The sequence below is a fragment of the Pteropus vampyrus genome, unplaced genomic scaffold (genome assembly GCF_000151845.1).
Source record: "Pteropus vampyrus isolate Shadow unplaced genomic scaffold, Pvam_2.0 Scaffold64, whole genome shotgun sequence".
Lineage (NCBI taxonomy): Eukaryota > Metazoa > Chordata > Mammalia > Chiroptera > Pteropodidae > Pteropus > Pteropus vampyrus.
The window spans coordinates 1,975,693-1,989,438 of record NW_011888845.1 but is presented as its reverse complement, the minus strand read 5'-3'; the positions used below and the strand labels follow the sequence as shown (position 1 = coordinate 1,989,438).

Sequence of the window (13,746 nt, the reverse complement as noted above, 5' to 3'; positions counted from 1 at the left end):
AAAGGGATGAAAGACCCTCTGATTCTCAGAGCTTCATTACCACTACTTATCTAGCAACATAATTTAGTAATTAACAAGCTTATATTGGAATCGATTTATCTATGCCTGATAAAAGAAAAAAATTCTTAAGACCCTTAAATGAAAAAATATATTTCTACCTTCTGAATTTCCTTATTAATATCTTCTAACTTGTCATTAGGCTTTATTCATAGGAAAGTTAAAGTTGTCAGTATCACAATTCTAAAATGACTATTCATTTATGTCTTTCCACATATTGCTCACATGAACATATATGGTCACAGAGTAATTCATGACTGTGTAGGTGATGATTAGAAAATATTGCTTTAAAAGAGAGTAAAAAAATTGTGTGTATGTGTGTACAAAATATAAATATATGCAATATAAGGATGATGAATGTTTACAATAAAAAGTATGATAGAAATTAGTTGGATGATTTTATTCCTTTTTTTTTACACTTTTGGTTGCTGTTGTTTCTATGGAAATTGACTATTTAGGAAAATTCAATTTCCTTCTGGGAAAAATTGAATGCCGGGTAGTTTATAGACACTGCAAATTTTCTGAGTTAGAAGGCTTGAGCTCCACTTCTAGCTCTGTGGTTAGCTGGCTAACTTTGAGGAAAACTATGCTTCTTTTTCTATACGTGTAATAGTGTGATCATGTCTACCCAATCTAAAATGGCTTTCTTGAAAATAAATTAAAATATAGCCCTCGAGAGACTTTGATAAAGAAGGTAAAGGTGTTATTCAAATTATATGTTGTAAGTAATTTTTTGTTTAAATCAGGTCAGTTAGAAGTCAGTTAAATGTGACAATACAGACTTTTTTAGCCAAGGCAAGATATTATAATGTTTGTGTGCAAATCTAAGTTATGGTTTGCATAGCCCAGAAAAAAGTTCTAGGAATTAAATTGGAGTCTAAAATCTGAACGCTCAATGCAGGGTAAGACAAGTGGTCAGCCAGAGCATAACTTATAGCTTAGCCAGAGAAATAATCTTTGTTAAGAAAGAATTTGGTAGAAAAATGAATATTGCTTTCCTCTTCTTACCACCTCTAGGCCCCAGAATCTTGACTAGAAGAGTTATATAGGAGCAAGAATCAGGTATCTCTAAAGATTCTTTTACTCAAAAAAATTTTAAGGTAAGTGGATTTGTGAGAATGACTGACTTAATTTCACACTCAGTAATGACACCTGAGTACAGTAAATTGGTCCTGAATCTGTCTGTGTCCTCACATAGACGCTAACCTAAGAGGAGGAGAGTTGGGTTCTGATTTATTCAAGATCCTTACGAGTGGCCAGCATGGCTCCTCTCCTGTGAGCTAGAATGTGGGTCTCAGTTCAGAGTCCTTATTGTTAAGTTACAGTGGATACTTAGTATCTTGTTTAGTGATCTTTAAATTCCGAGTAAGTCCTTGCCTTTCTTTTTCCGGGATCTACAAAATGACAATTGCCCTGTGGTTCTAAAGCCCTCCATCTTTCTGACCTGTTCTTTCACATATGTATCTGTGCTGTCCTGGCAGCTTCCTTTGCTCCACACCATCAACATTTCTTCTCATTGTTGAGAGCCTGGCATTTTAACCCCCTTTTGGCAGAAATAGTTTACTGTTTAGAGTCTGAACTGTAAATATATCTCTCGTTGAGCAGAAACTCTTATTTTCTATCAGCCATAAACAATGCCTCCACACTCCCACCTCTCACCCTTGTGATAGTTCAGATGCTTCACAGTTGAAGCACTTCTTGTTCCCTGTTGTACTTTGATACCTCCTGTCATTTAGGAGGACAGGCTGAATTGCCAAATGGTCTACACAAAGCTCCAAGACCATTAGTGAGGCGGGTAGTGAAGTAAAAGTGAAAATATCTTACTATCGTCCATTATAGGAGTCCCCATATGTTCTCACCTTGGGCCATGCCTGCTATCCTATTCTTGGTGTATTTCTTTATCTTATACTCTTCCTCCTTTTAGACCTGGGCTTTCAAAAAGCCCTATCACTGATTTTAACATGCTGACATATAAGTACTGCATAGAATATTCTTTTACATTAATCAATAGAATACTTAACACTTTACACAAAAGTGTTTGCATTCATATACCTGAGCAAATGGCCGGGCTTACCCCATGGACAATGTGTAATACCTACATGGCCAAGAATACCCGGCAAAGTAACCCTTGGCCAAATGCAATTATTTTCCTCTAGGAAGCATATTTATGGCCATTTTATATAACTATTTCTTTTCATTCATTTGTTTGTTTCCTCTTCTTTCTTGTTTTCACATTTGGAATTACTTCTGGTTATTTTTTCCATTGTCTTTAAAGTACTTGGCTTTACAATTCAATTTAGGATCCTTAATAAATCTAAAACAAGACCTCATGCGCACATAATTGTAACTAAGTAGAGGGAAAGAGCACAAGTGCTTGCACAATAGGTCTTCTGGAGTGTTTGCATATCTAGGAGTTATTCTGCTACAGGCATTCTCTACCTGTAGGTTGACAGCTGAACGCTGATCTGTAGAATTTGCTGTTGATCATTATAATGCCAACAACCCACAGGTCATACATCTTGTCTATATATTAAACATGTCTATATTTTTTGTATTCTTTGTGTATCTATATTATATATACTATTTATATATTTTTTTTATCCTTTTATCTGCATAGTCCAGTGTGAAATACTTTATTAGTTCTATGCAGGAACTTGTTTTAGGGCATTTATAATTTTCTTCAGGGTGATACTCTGTCTTTAAACATTTTAACTTGATTAAATTATCACTCCATTGACAAACCAGTTTATATTAGTTGCAGTCTTATTCATCACTGAAAATAAACCTTTGTATTTTAAACATGGTAACTATATACAGTTAGTGTGTTATTTACTGTGCATATATCCATGACAGAGTGAATTTTTCCACTGTTTCTTTCTCAAGATGCATTTAAAGCTGTCTCATTAGAATTCTTAGTATTAAAAATTACCTGTGCAGTTTGGGACTTGTATGTGAGAAGAAGTATTTGAGCTCAAGTATTCTGTTTCTTACTTTCTACAATATAACCAAACTAACATTGGGGCTTATAGATGGTAAATGATTCAACTCTACAGCCAGAGCAAATATGAGTCAAAATAAAATCCCCTAAGGGAGAGCCATGAGCTGTTTAACTCATCTTAATGTTTTGATCGTGTATATGTATTTCTTTTTCATACTAATCTATAACTATAGATCAATGAAATATAAGAATTATTAAAGCTGTGTAATCAGTTTGACATTCAAGCCAATTTATTTTACTCTTCTGCAAAATGAGATGCAACCTGGGAAAGAAATTTTTGCTGTGGTAATAGCTGCAGCAATTGAGCTCATATCACATACCATTTTGTTTGCTACTCTATTTAATATTCACAACAACCCTATAAAGCAAGTACTGTTATTATTCCCACTTTACATATAAGGTGAGGCCTAAAGAAATTAAGTAGTTTACCCAAGATGTGGCAATTAGCACATCTACAATCCAGCAGTCTGTGTTAGTGGTTTTGTTTCTTTTGTAGTTCCAAAGGAAATGCGAGTTACAGTGATGAGCCATATGCTTATTAGGAATACAGTTCCTTAAGAGGCTGAATCAGAGATTGGAAACTCTTATCCGGCAGTTAATTCTCGAGAGGCCTGTGTGCAGAAAGGCTCGCAGAGGTACTGGAGTTCCGCTGCTTAAATCTAGCTTGATCTCATCTTGAATATGACCGTTAACTGTACTCAGATAATTTAAAAGTTTTAATACCAGGCACTGTTGGAATCCTAAGATGGTAGAATATTATATTTCCTCCTTCAGTTCACATAGATCAATCAGAATGTTCTTGACAGATTTCCAGGGGACATTCTATGAAAAATTTCATAAACTTTATTATTCTTAACCATAATTATTTTGCCAATTTTGAGGCTCTGTAAAATATTAACTAGAGCCATAGGTGCATACATGAAACCAAGTGATAGGGCTTTTAAATGACATTTTCATGAAAGCAAAAGTGAAGCATTTAGAAATCCAGGCCCCTTGAACTCTCAGGGTGTTCAGTAATATTAGCTATTAGCTGGTCTTTCATGCATATGCCATTAGAGGCTCTTCATTTTAACAATCACACATCTGAAGTCTTGTAATCAGTCGATGGAATTTCAGAAGAAGGCAGAAAAAAATAAGAAGCAAAGGTATATTTGATAAAAGTAAATAAAATTATTCTGGAGAAAAATATATATCTTGAAATAAAATATGTAGTATAGAAAATCACAGAAGTCCAAGACAAATGATTTTTAAAAAAAAAAGTTTGACAAGACTTTCAAGAAGCTAGATGTAGCTACAAGAAACACAGGAGCAATTATATATTCTTAAAATAATCAGATGCAAGGATACGGTGATAAAAATGCAAATCTTAAGGTGCTATTAACTAGCTAGAGGTCAAAGCAATGTTTTTCCTCAAATCAAAACATCAGAATTTTTCCTCAGTCAAGTTTTAATTTTTAAAGGTTGAATATTTATGGGAAATCTAAAAGCTGAAATTGTCAGAAGTCCTTGAAAAAAAGGTTAAGCTAAATTATAAGTAAATACAAAACATTCATGAATGAGCTTGAAGGTGTCCATGAACACCTTGAATTAAAATGCAGAATATTCTCTTGGAGAAAGTTTGTACCTTTCATCAGATTTCCAACAGAGTGCAAAAACTCTTAACACTTATTTCTTTAGAACAGTATTTTTCTTTTCTCCTTTCTTTTTTAACCTGTCCATGAACTAGACTGGTTTGCAGATGTCATAGTTAATGTGTGTTAATGACTTTATATAAAGTTGTAGAATCATAGACTCATAGAATTTCAGCTTCCATACTCATGTATCTCTTCTGTTTTATTGCCAACTAAATGATGTCTGTGCTTAAGAGCCAGTGGTGTGAAAGGAGAAAAAAGAAGCTTTGGAGCCAGGCAGATTTGAGTTTAAAGCCTTCTCTCCTATTTGATTTGGTTTCATAAGCTTTTTGAATCTCATTATGCCTTACTTGTAATAATGCTGATTATATATCATAGGATTGTAATAGATTAAGAATGCTTATACACACATACACCCCCACTAAGATCTAGGTAGAACTTTGTATTAGTCCAAGATATTTCATTCTATGTTTTACCATTTTATCAAAACATTCTTTTATGTACTGTATTAACTGGAATCTGTCTAGATACAATTTTTCCTGCAGTGTGTGTGTGCGTGTGTGTGTGTGTGTGTGTGTGTGTGTGTGTGTGTGTGTGTGTCTTCTTGTTATTCATATATTACAAGTCTAAATCTTCTTGTGCCTGGAAAATCCTCTATTCTTTTCTAATATTCTAGGGTTACAAGTATTCTCATCATCTTTGTCATTCTCTTTAGGTATTCATATATTTTATGCCAGAGTGTGTATAGTCATTCTCCCATCAGTATTTGCAAATGATTTCTTAGAATTTCCTGTTTTTGTCTGAAAGCTTCAGTTAAGCACTTTCTGACTATAGGTCTTCTGGGAATGTGTTTGCCCCATCTTTGAGGTTCGCTGCATAGGTCTCTGTTGTCTTGGTGACAATCCTACTATTATGACCCAAATTCAGAAAACTGTGAAATGAAATGTTTGCTTCTAAAACTTCTGATACAGTCAGTCCAGAGAATACCTTTACGCATTCATAACAACATAGGCATAGTTCTGTCTGGAAATGAAATAAAATAGAATGGATTTGCCAGGATAAAATTTCTTAGTTGCCTATTCATAAGTAACCTCTGTGGAGGGAAAATAGTGTAAGAGAGAAAAAACAAGACTATGTATACTTGTATCTGTGCTATTATATACATTCTCCTTTTGTAAAATCAAGAGAAAAGAATCTCATAAGTGATGATAAAAACTATCGGAAAAATATTTCCTGAGACATGACCCTAATTTCCTAGGGTTTGTTTGGGGAAAACATTCTATGACTAGAATGTCCATTTCTTATGTCAAGGGATTTCTAGTAGCTGAAGTAAGGCATGGCTCTGAAATGAATAAGCCATAATGATAATTCCTTATATTTGTCATTTCTGTATTTATTCATTTCACACACATGCATTAAGTATCTAGCATCATTTAAACACTGTGATAGAAGCTTCTGGTGCACACAGGAGGAGAACAAGATGACTCTTTCCCTTTAGCAGCTCACTGTCTAATGAGAACGGACGCATGAACAAATAAGTGTGGAAAACAAACTATGTGCAGAAATGTTTAATCATTTCTGTGCCTGTAAAGGAAAGCTTTCTGGGAATATTTTTCATTTGATTCTAAGCAGCTGAAGAACAGGGCCAGAGTAGGGCATTTTAAACAGAAGGAACTGTACTTGCAGAACAGAGTAAAAGAGGTCAGAGAGATGGCTCTACACACCAAAACCTGTAAGCCATCTGACCCCACTGGAGGGCACGGCACTTGGTCCTTGCTACACCATCCTGGGATGTCATTTTCCCATTTTACAGAAGTGAGAGTAGATGTTCCAAGTAGTTAGGAGTATGACCTAGAGTCTCTTATTTAATGAGTTAAATCACTGACCTTGAACTGCAGGCTTATAGCTGCTTGTCTAGCAATTTAGTCACCTCACCAAAACTCTGCTGACTTTGGCTGTCTAAAGACAAGACATGTATCCTTTCATCAAGTCCTGCTCCTCAGATTTGTATTTGGATTTTTTTTCAGTCATGTATGCTTTTACTTCTGGTGAAGAGTAGACATTAAACAAGGAAGCTGAAGCTGTATAATATTTGCTTTATTAGTAAACCATTTAAAAGCATTTCAGTTTGACTGCTTCTAACCAGTCACCAATGAATGTACCTGTGTGCTTTCTCTATTCTTATCATGCTTTCCTTCCTCCCGCTTTGTACTCTCTTGTTGTGACATTTACATTGTTCGGATTTCTAGTTCGAAGCAATTCTCTACAAGATGCATTTTAAAATTAAAGAATATCTTCCTGCTGCCCCCTTTACAGTGATAGACTTATTTTGAAAGTCAAGAGATGAAAAGTTTAAATGAAATTTAAAGTAATTCATTAAAATGGATGGTGTATTGAAAAACAAATAACCTATACATGACATAAGCTCATGGAAGCATATTTTAATTGAGTTTGGCAACTATTTAAGTATTCGCAAGCCTTTTGTGCTTCAAGTCTGTTCAAGGTCTTCATATAGAAGGTTAGAAGATGAATAAAACATTGTCCCCACCCTTAAAGTATTCTCAGGTTAGTAAGGGAGACAAATATTTAAAGTAATTAGAACACTAAATACAGAATACAGCAATAGAAGCACATTTAAAACATAGAGATGATGCTGAAGAGAGAGTTACTTGGTCTAAAGAATGAGGAAAGTTTCCTGGAGAAAGGAACTTCAAAATTGTATTTTTAAAACTACCAAAGAGTTGTCTAGGAGGAGCAAGTTAGTGGGAGCAGAATATTCTCAGCAAAAATAATGTAAAAAATATTGATGGGTTAAATGCTATGTGTTGCTCAGGATTGTTAAGTCCCTCAGCCTTAAACTTCAAGTGTGAAAGGACAGTGAGAAGAGGTAAGGTCCGGATGAGGCTGTGGGTGAAAGGCTTTGGGTACCGACCTGATTGCTTAGACTTAACCCTCTGGGCCGTGTAAGCCAGTGACGGGTTTAAAGCAAGAAAGACAATTGAACAGACTTACATAATAGAAAAAAATAAATATTTTTTTCAGTTTAAAGACCATATTGGTGGGTGGGGGGAGGAGTACAGATTTAGATAAGGGACGCTAGTTAGAAAATCATTACAAAAATCCAAAAACAGATGATAAAATATTTTAAAAATATATATAAACTCATAGCACAGATACTGTTACCTAAGGCAGTGCCATGGAGAAGGGAGAAAATTATTTAGGAGGGAGAATCACTACTAGAAACTAGTGGCTTGTTGGCTTTGAATAGTGAGGAAGATAGAGCGCAAGATTACTTCCAGGTTTCGTGAGTTGAAGGAAGAATAAAAAGTGATACCACCTACAAGACGGGAATACAGAAGAAAAAGGTTTGGGGGAATAGTCATCCATTAATTTAACTAATATCGTTGAGTACTTACTATATGCTAACATTGCTCTAAATGCTCTATATACAAAAAATAAAACAGACAAATATCCTGTTCTTAGGTAGTTTACATTTCATAGAGAAAAAAATAAATAATGTACAAAAAGGATATTTAATTCTGGGTGGTGTTAAATGCTGTAGAGAAAAAAACTAAAGCAGAAAAGCAAATAGAAAGAGGCCGGAGGCTGCAAATGCTGTTATAGGTAAGATGGCTAATAAAAGGCCCTTCTGAGAAGGTGATATTTAATTGGGGAAATGAATGAAACTGACACCCACATGAAGATCTGGAAAAAGAACATTTTAATCAGAGAGAGCAGTGATTACAAACACTGGCATGAACTAGAGAGAGCCAAAGTGGGGAGTGAGGTAGGAAATGAGTTTCAGTGAGAAAGGAATTGACCTTGCAATAGAGAAGAGTTTGAATTTTATGTTATTTGAAATGGAAACTGAAGAGTTTGACCATCAGAACGACAAGATCTGATTTATGTCTTTAAAAGATCACATTGGCTGTTGTGATCACATATGTCTTTAAAAGATCACGTTGGCTGTATAAGAATAGATGCAGAGAGACTAGTTAGAAAGCTAATTCAGCATTTTAGAGGGAAACCATCATGTCTTAGACAAGGGAGATGGAGAGGAATTGAGGAATATTTGCATTCAATATGTATTTCACTATATAGATACGTGGAAGGATTTGTTTCAAAGTGTGGGAAAAGATTAAGGTGGAATACTAGATATTTAGCCTGAGCAATTAAGGTGTGGGAAGAGCAATGTTTTGGGGAAAATATGGAGGAAATATTAAGAATTCATTTTTGGATATATTAAGCTTGTGATGCCTTTTAGGCATTCATGTAGCGATGCTGCGTACATGATTGGTTATCTTCCTCTGGAGTTATGAGAGAGTTCCAACTGGAAATACTTTGGGAATTATCAGCATATTCGTGATTGAGATCACTTAGATTAGAGGAGGGCAAAAGATGGAAAGGAGGCCGAGAGGCATTGAACCTGGACACGTACTGCAAAAATCAGGATAAGGACCACATTAGGAAAGGAGAGTGAGATGAAACGGAGAGATTTAGGGAAATCTTATCTATGAATTTCAGTGATAAAAATATTACTAGAAAGGGGGTAAGGATCAACTATGTCAATTGCTACTGACAAGTCAGATAACTAAACACTGAGTAATTGCAGAGTTTTTTAAATTAACAGGATTCTGCCTTTGAATGAAGTAGCTCAAAAATTAGGAATTAAGACCGGTACATATAAAATTATTGCGCAAAAAGAATATCAGTACTTAAAACAGACACAAACCACTTTCAGGGGAGCACAGAGAAAAGATGTATCTAAATGGGAGAATAAGAAGGGCATAAGAAAGAACAAACAGCCAACTTCAGAGCCAGAAGTGCCCTTGACCAAGTAGGCCTGCTTGTATCTCATAGTTGTTTAATATAAAAACTTTATTCTGAGACAGAAGCTAAAGGGATTGTGTACTGATGAGGTCATTACTAAATTTAATTTCTGTTTTCTCTAGCTCCATTGGCCTGTATATATAGGCAAATTAATATATATAACATTAATTATTTTATTAGCTTGTTGCCCATGTGTTTAATGGAAAAACTTAGTCTCCTTCTCTTCCCTGAGTTATTTCTAGGAGTTCTCAGGACATGGGTTCATCAAATGTTCTGTTCTTAGATGTTTTTCTTCCCTGTTCACTGTCATGCTTTATTCTTAGAGACTGTAAGTCTCTACCTCCTTTAGTTTGGGGCTTCAAATTGAGACTCACATTCAGAAGAAAGAGTATCTCTATCTTTTCCTTTCCATTTTTGATCTCCACAACACTTATTAACTAAGAGCACAACACCATTCAATTTTTTCCAAGAGCACAATGCTGCTCACCCTTTCTTTGTGCCAAAAAAGCATGTTCGAATGGAACGTATAAATCCACTCTCCTCCAGCCTATCCTACTAGCTTGACAAATATGTCTAGACATGTCTAAACCACAGCAGTGGGCACAGCCTAAGCTCTTTGCTGCATAGATTATGGGATATATAAGAGATTAGAAGCGCACAATAATGAAGCAGACCAAAAAAAAAAAAGTATTTTAAAGCCTTAGGCAAGGAAAGGAAATAATCCACCTATTTTTTTATTTTTTTTATTTTTTACTGGAAGAAATTGAAATCAAATAAATTTAGCTGATACATCTAAGGACACAAAACTCGATTTTGTAGAACTCAGACATGTACCCAAGTCTTCACATCTTAGGCTATTTCCTTTTCCGATAAAGTAAAATGCACGCGCGCATGCGCACACACACACACACACACACAGAGTAACTGAATTTTGAATACAGTCTAATTCCTTCCTTTTAGTAGGGAGATTAATTTTTCCCGTCCTCTTGGACACAAGAGCGCTGTTTGAGAAGGGAAGCAAATATGGTAATATGTCGATATATTCTATTATGGATACAGAACAAACATACAATTCTTGGCTAATTTCTCTTTGTGTTTCAAGCTTCAAACTGTATTAACTTGTAATGTGGAAGCAATAGATTTGACTACATTTACTTAAAGGATGGGGAACTCAATAAATGTTGATAAGGAGTATAAGATCTCAATATTTAATTTCTGAATATTCATGATTCCTGTGGATAGCATCATATAAGAAGATATTCATAAACATAATATGTGTTTACTAAAACAACTGGTCAGACAAAATACAAATCTAATCGAACTAATAATTGGTGAATCAACTTAATTATACAAATGGCCTTATGTAGATAAAATATGTTAGAGTTTTAGAATTTATTTGTGTAAATAGCTGGAATTAGATTTTTTTGGTAGATGGTTAGAGAAGTACATTCTCTAACCTGTTTTCACAATTCTACCAATTACCTTTTTAAAATCCTTTGTTTAATTCAGTGCCCTTATTTAAAATATTTTCTCTATTTTCCATAGAACGAATGTGAAACTTCTTTATATGGTACTCAGGGTTCTTTCCATCTAAACTTACCTTTCCAATGGTGTCACTTGCCTCTGTTCGTCATTCTCTTTTCTATCCATACTCTTTTTTCCCTCTTCTTTTTATTATTCTACTATACACCTTTGGTTGAAATGCTGCCCCCAAATTATTGTGCCTGTATACATTACACATTTAGTCACCTCTGGGCCTTTCTTTTGGGATGCCTTTCTCTTCTTTCTTACTGGTTGAATGCCTATGACTTCTCCAGAGACCCATATCAAATGTCAACCTATCTCAGAATCCAGTAATCACTTATTGACTCCATTACAATTCATAATCTATTCACAGGACCATCCAGGCTACCAGCTATTCCTTTTTCTATCCAAACTTGTGCACTTTTTCATTCTCCAAAGCAGCCAGTTTAAATCTTACCACTTTTTTCGATTCTCCAAACCTACTATTACCGCTCATTCAACTGACTCACCAAGAGGCCAGCTGTTAGGTATGAACTCTACCAAAATATACCTTTTAACCTCCAGATATATTCATGTCCTCACTCCATCTTTCCCCTTTCCCACAAAGCAGAGTGTCACCTTCCAAATCTTTCACCTGTGCTCTTGGTTGCATTCCTTTCCGCATCTGAGATTCTGTTCTATCTTTCTCTTATACCTTTGATACCTTCTTTTTGATTATCTTCCTTTTGTCAACCTATAGTATATTTGTTTTTGTTTTTGCTCATTTGGAACAACACTATTTCCCAATATTTCTACCTCTTTCTCAAACAAATGCCACATTGCTCATTGCTTGCTTTTTATTTGATGAGCAAACACGTTGAAATGTTAGTTTATATGCATGACCTTCCCTCTATTTATTCTTCAGTTTCATGCACTCAGGTGTTAACTTGCACTACATTACTGGAATGATTCTGAGGTCTAAATTATGATCTTTTCATTTTTTTTCTTATTCTTTTCACTTTTCTCCAGCTCAATACTATTGAATCACCTGTTCTTTCATGAAATACTAGTGCCCACTTTTGGTTTTACGAATGAATATGGATCTTATAGTATCCTCATACACTTTTCCGATTTTTTTTCCGGTCTTTTTGGAGCTCAGGGTCTAGGGGGACAGATCTGGTAATTCATGTCCTTCATGAGATATCAGTGGCTCCCCATTACCCACATAATAAACTTCATGGCTTTCTACAGTCTCAGTAGAATCTAACTTTTGCACAACCTCTTTAGTAGCCACACCAGAAGGCCTCCAAAATATCATGTACATTCATACCTCTAGGCCTTGGATTACACTGTTGCTCTCTGTTTAGAACGTTGTTTCACACTTTTCAACTTGAGAAAGTCACGCTTATCTTGCAAATCATCTCCCAAATGTCACTCCCACTGTGCCTCTTGCATTTCCTGATTATTACACAGAGAATTAGTGACTGCGTCCATGTTGCCTTAGCACTTTTTATGTGCATTACAACTTTTAATAAATAGCACAAGTCATATATTGAAAGTATTTTTAAAATTTTCTTTTTTATTACATTATTTCCTCAATTAGATTAGGCTCTATATTAATATTTACATTTACAGTGCTTAACACAGTATAAGTGATCACTAGGTATTGATTTATTTGATCATAGTCTCTTTGATCAAAGCTCTTTGGCAAGGGAAATTCTATAATATTCCTCCATATCGCATATCTTTATAAAAGAAATTAATGAAATATATTGAATAAAAAAATTGTTCTGCAATTTAAATGGTGAATTTGTAGCAGTGAGGGGGAAAGCACTTATTTCATAATTACTAAAACAAAATTAAATATTTTAAATCAATATTTTAAAATATAATTATTTATTTATAGATATGATCATTCAAATTCAATTAATACTGATTATAGCTCTTTTTTCTTCATTTTTCATGATTTCTTATCTCTGACTCTTCTGATTTCTCATTCTGTTAAAACATTTAGACTATCTGAAAAAAATGCCACCTTAAAATGAGTCTATACTCTGAATTCACACTCTATAAAATAGTGTGAACATTTTACAAATTTTTAATCTTGCCAAAATATTGATAACTCATTTGATAGACTGTTTTTTTACTCAGTCTATTTTTAATTTATTTATTGAATTCCATCCTGCTAATGAATATAACTAAAGGTTTAAGAAAGCCTGATATGGGACAAATTTTATTCTATTTTACCTTAACCCATGAAAGTAACTCCCATCTCTCAAGGGACATTATGGAATTCTTCTCATGTATTGAAGACCTTGAGAACAGACATAAAAATTCAGATTATGTATGGCCATTGAACTGCGGAAGCAGGTGTTTAGAGCCTGCCTTCACCAACCAGATGAAGCCCTTCCACCAGTAGGGACCATGACTTCTGTGGCTGGATAAAGCAATTATGTGCTAGAGCCTAGAGCAGTGGCTGTATTTTATAGATGTTTGTACTTGAATGAATGATGGCCATAGTAATTATTTTATATACCTAAACTCATTATATTATATTTCCTGTGTAGGTTTAGGAGTATAAGAGTATTTGCAAAATCAGTGTTTATGATTTGATAAAATTAGGGTATTGAAGTTAAGATGGATTAATTTTTTAACTCCTGGGGATTTGCTTTTTTCAAAAAAATAATGTATAGACATAATGGCATTGCCTATAAGTATAATATAAAT

At 34.5% G+C, this 13,746-nt stretch overlaps 1 protein-coding gene across 2 annotated transcripts in view; it reads left to right on the top strand.

Moving 5' to 3' along the window:
* Positions 1 to 13,746, top strand: part of ADGRB3 (adhesion G protein-coupled receptor B3) — a 693,186-nt gene that overhangs the window by 155,836 nt on the left and 523,604 nt on the right. The window lies entirely within an intron of this gene.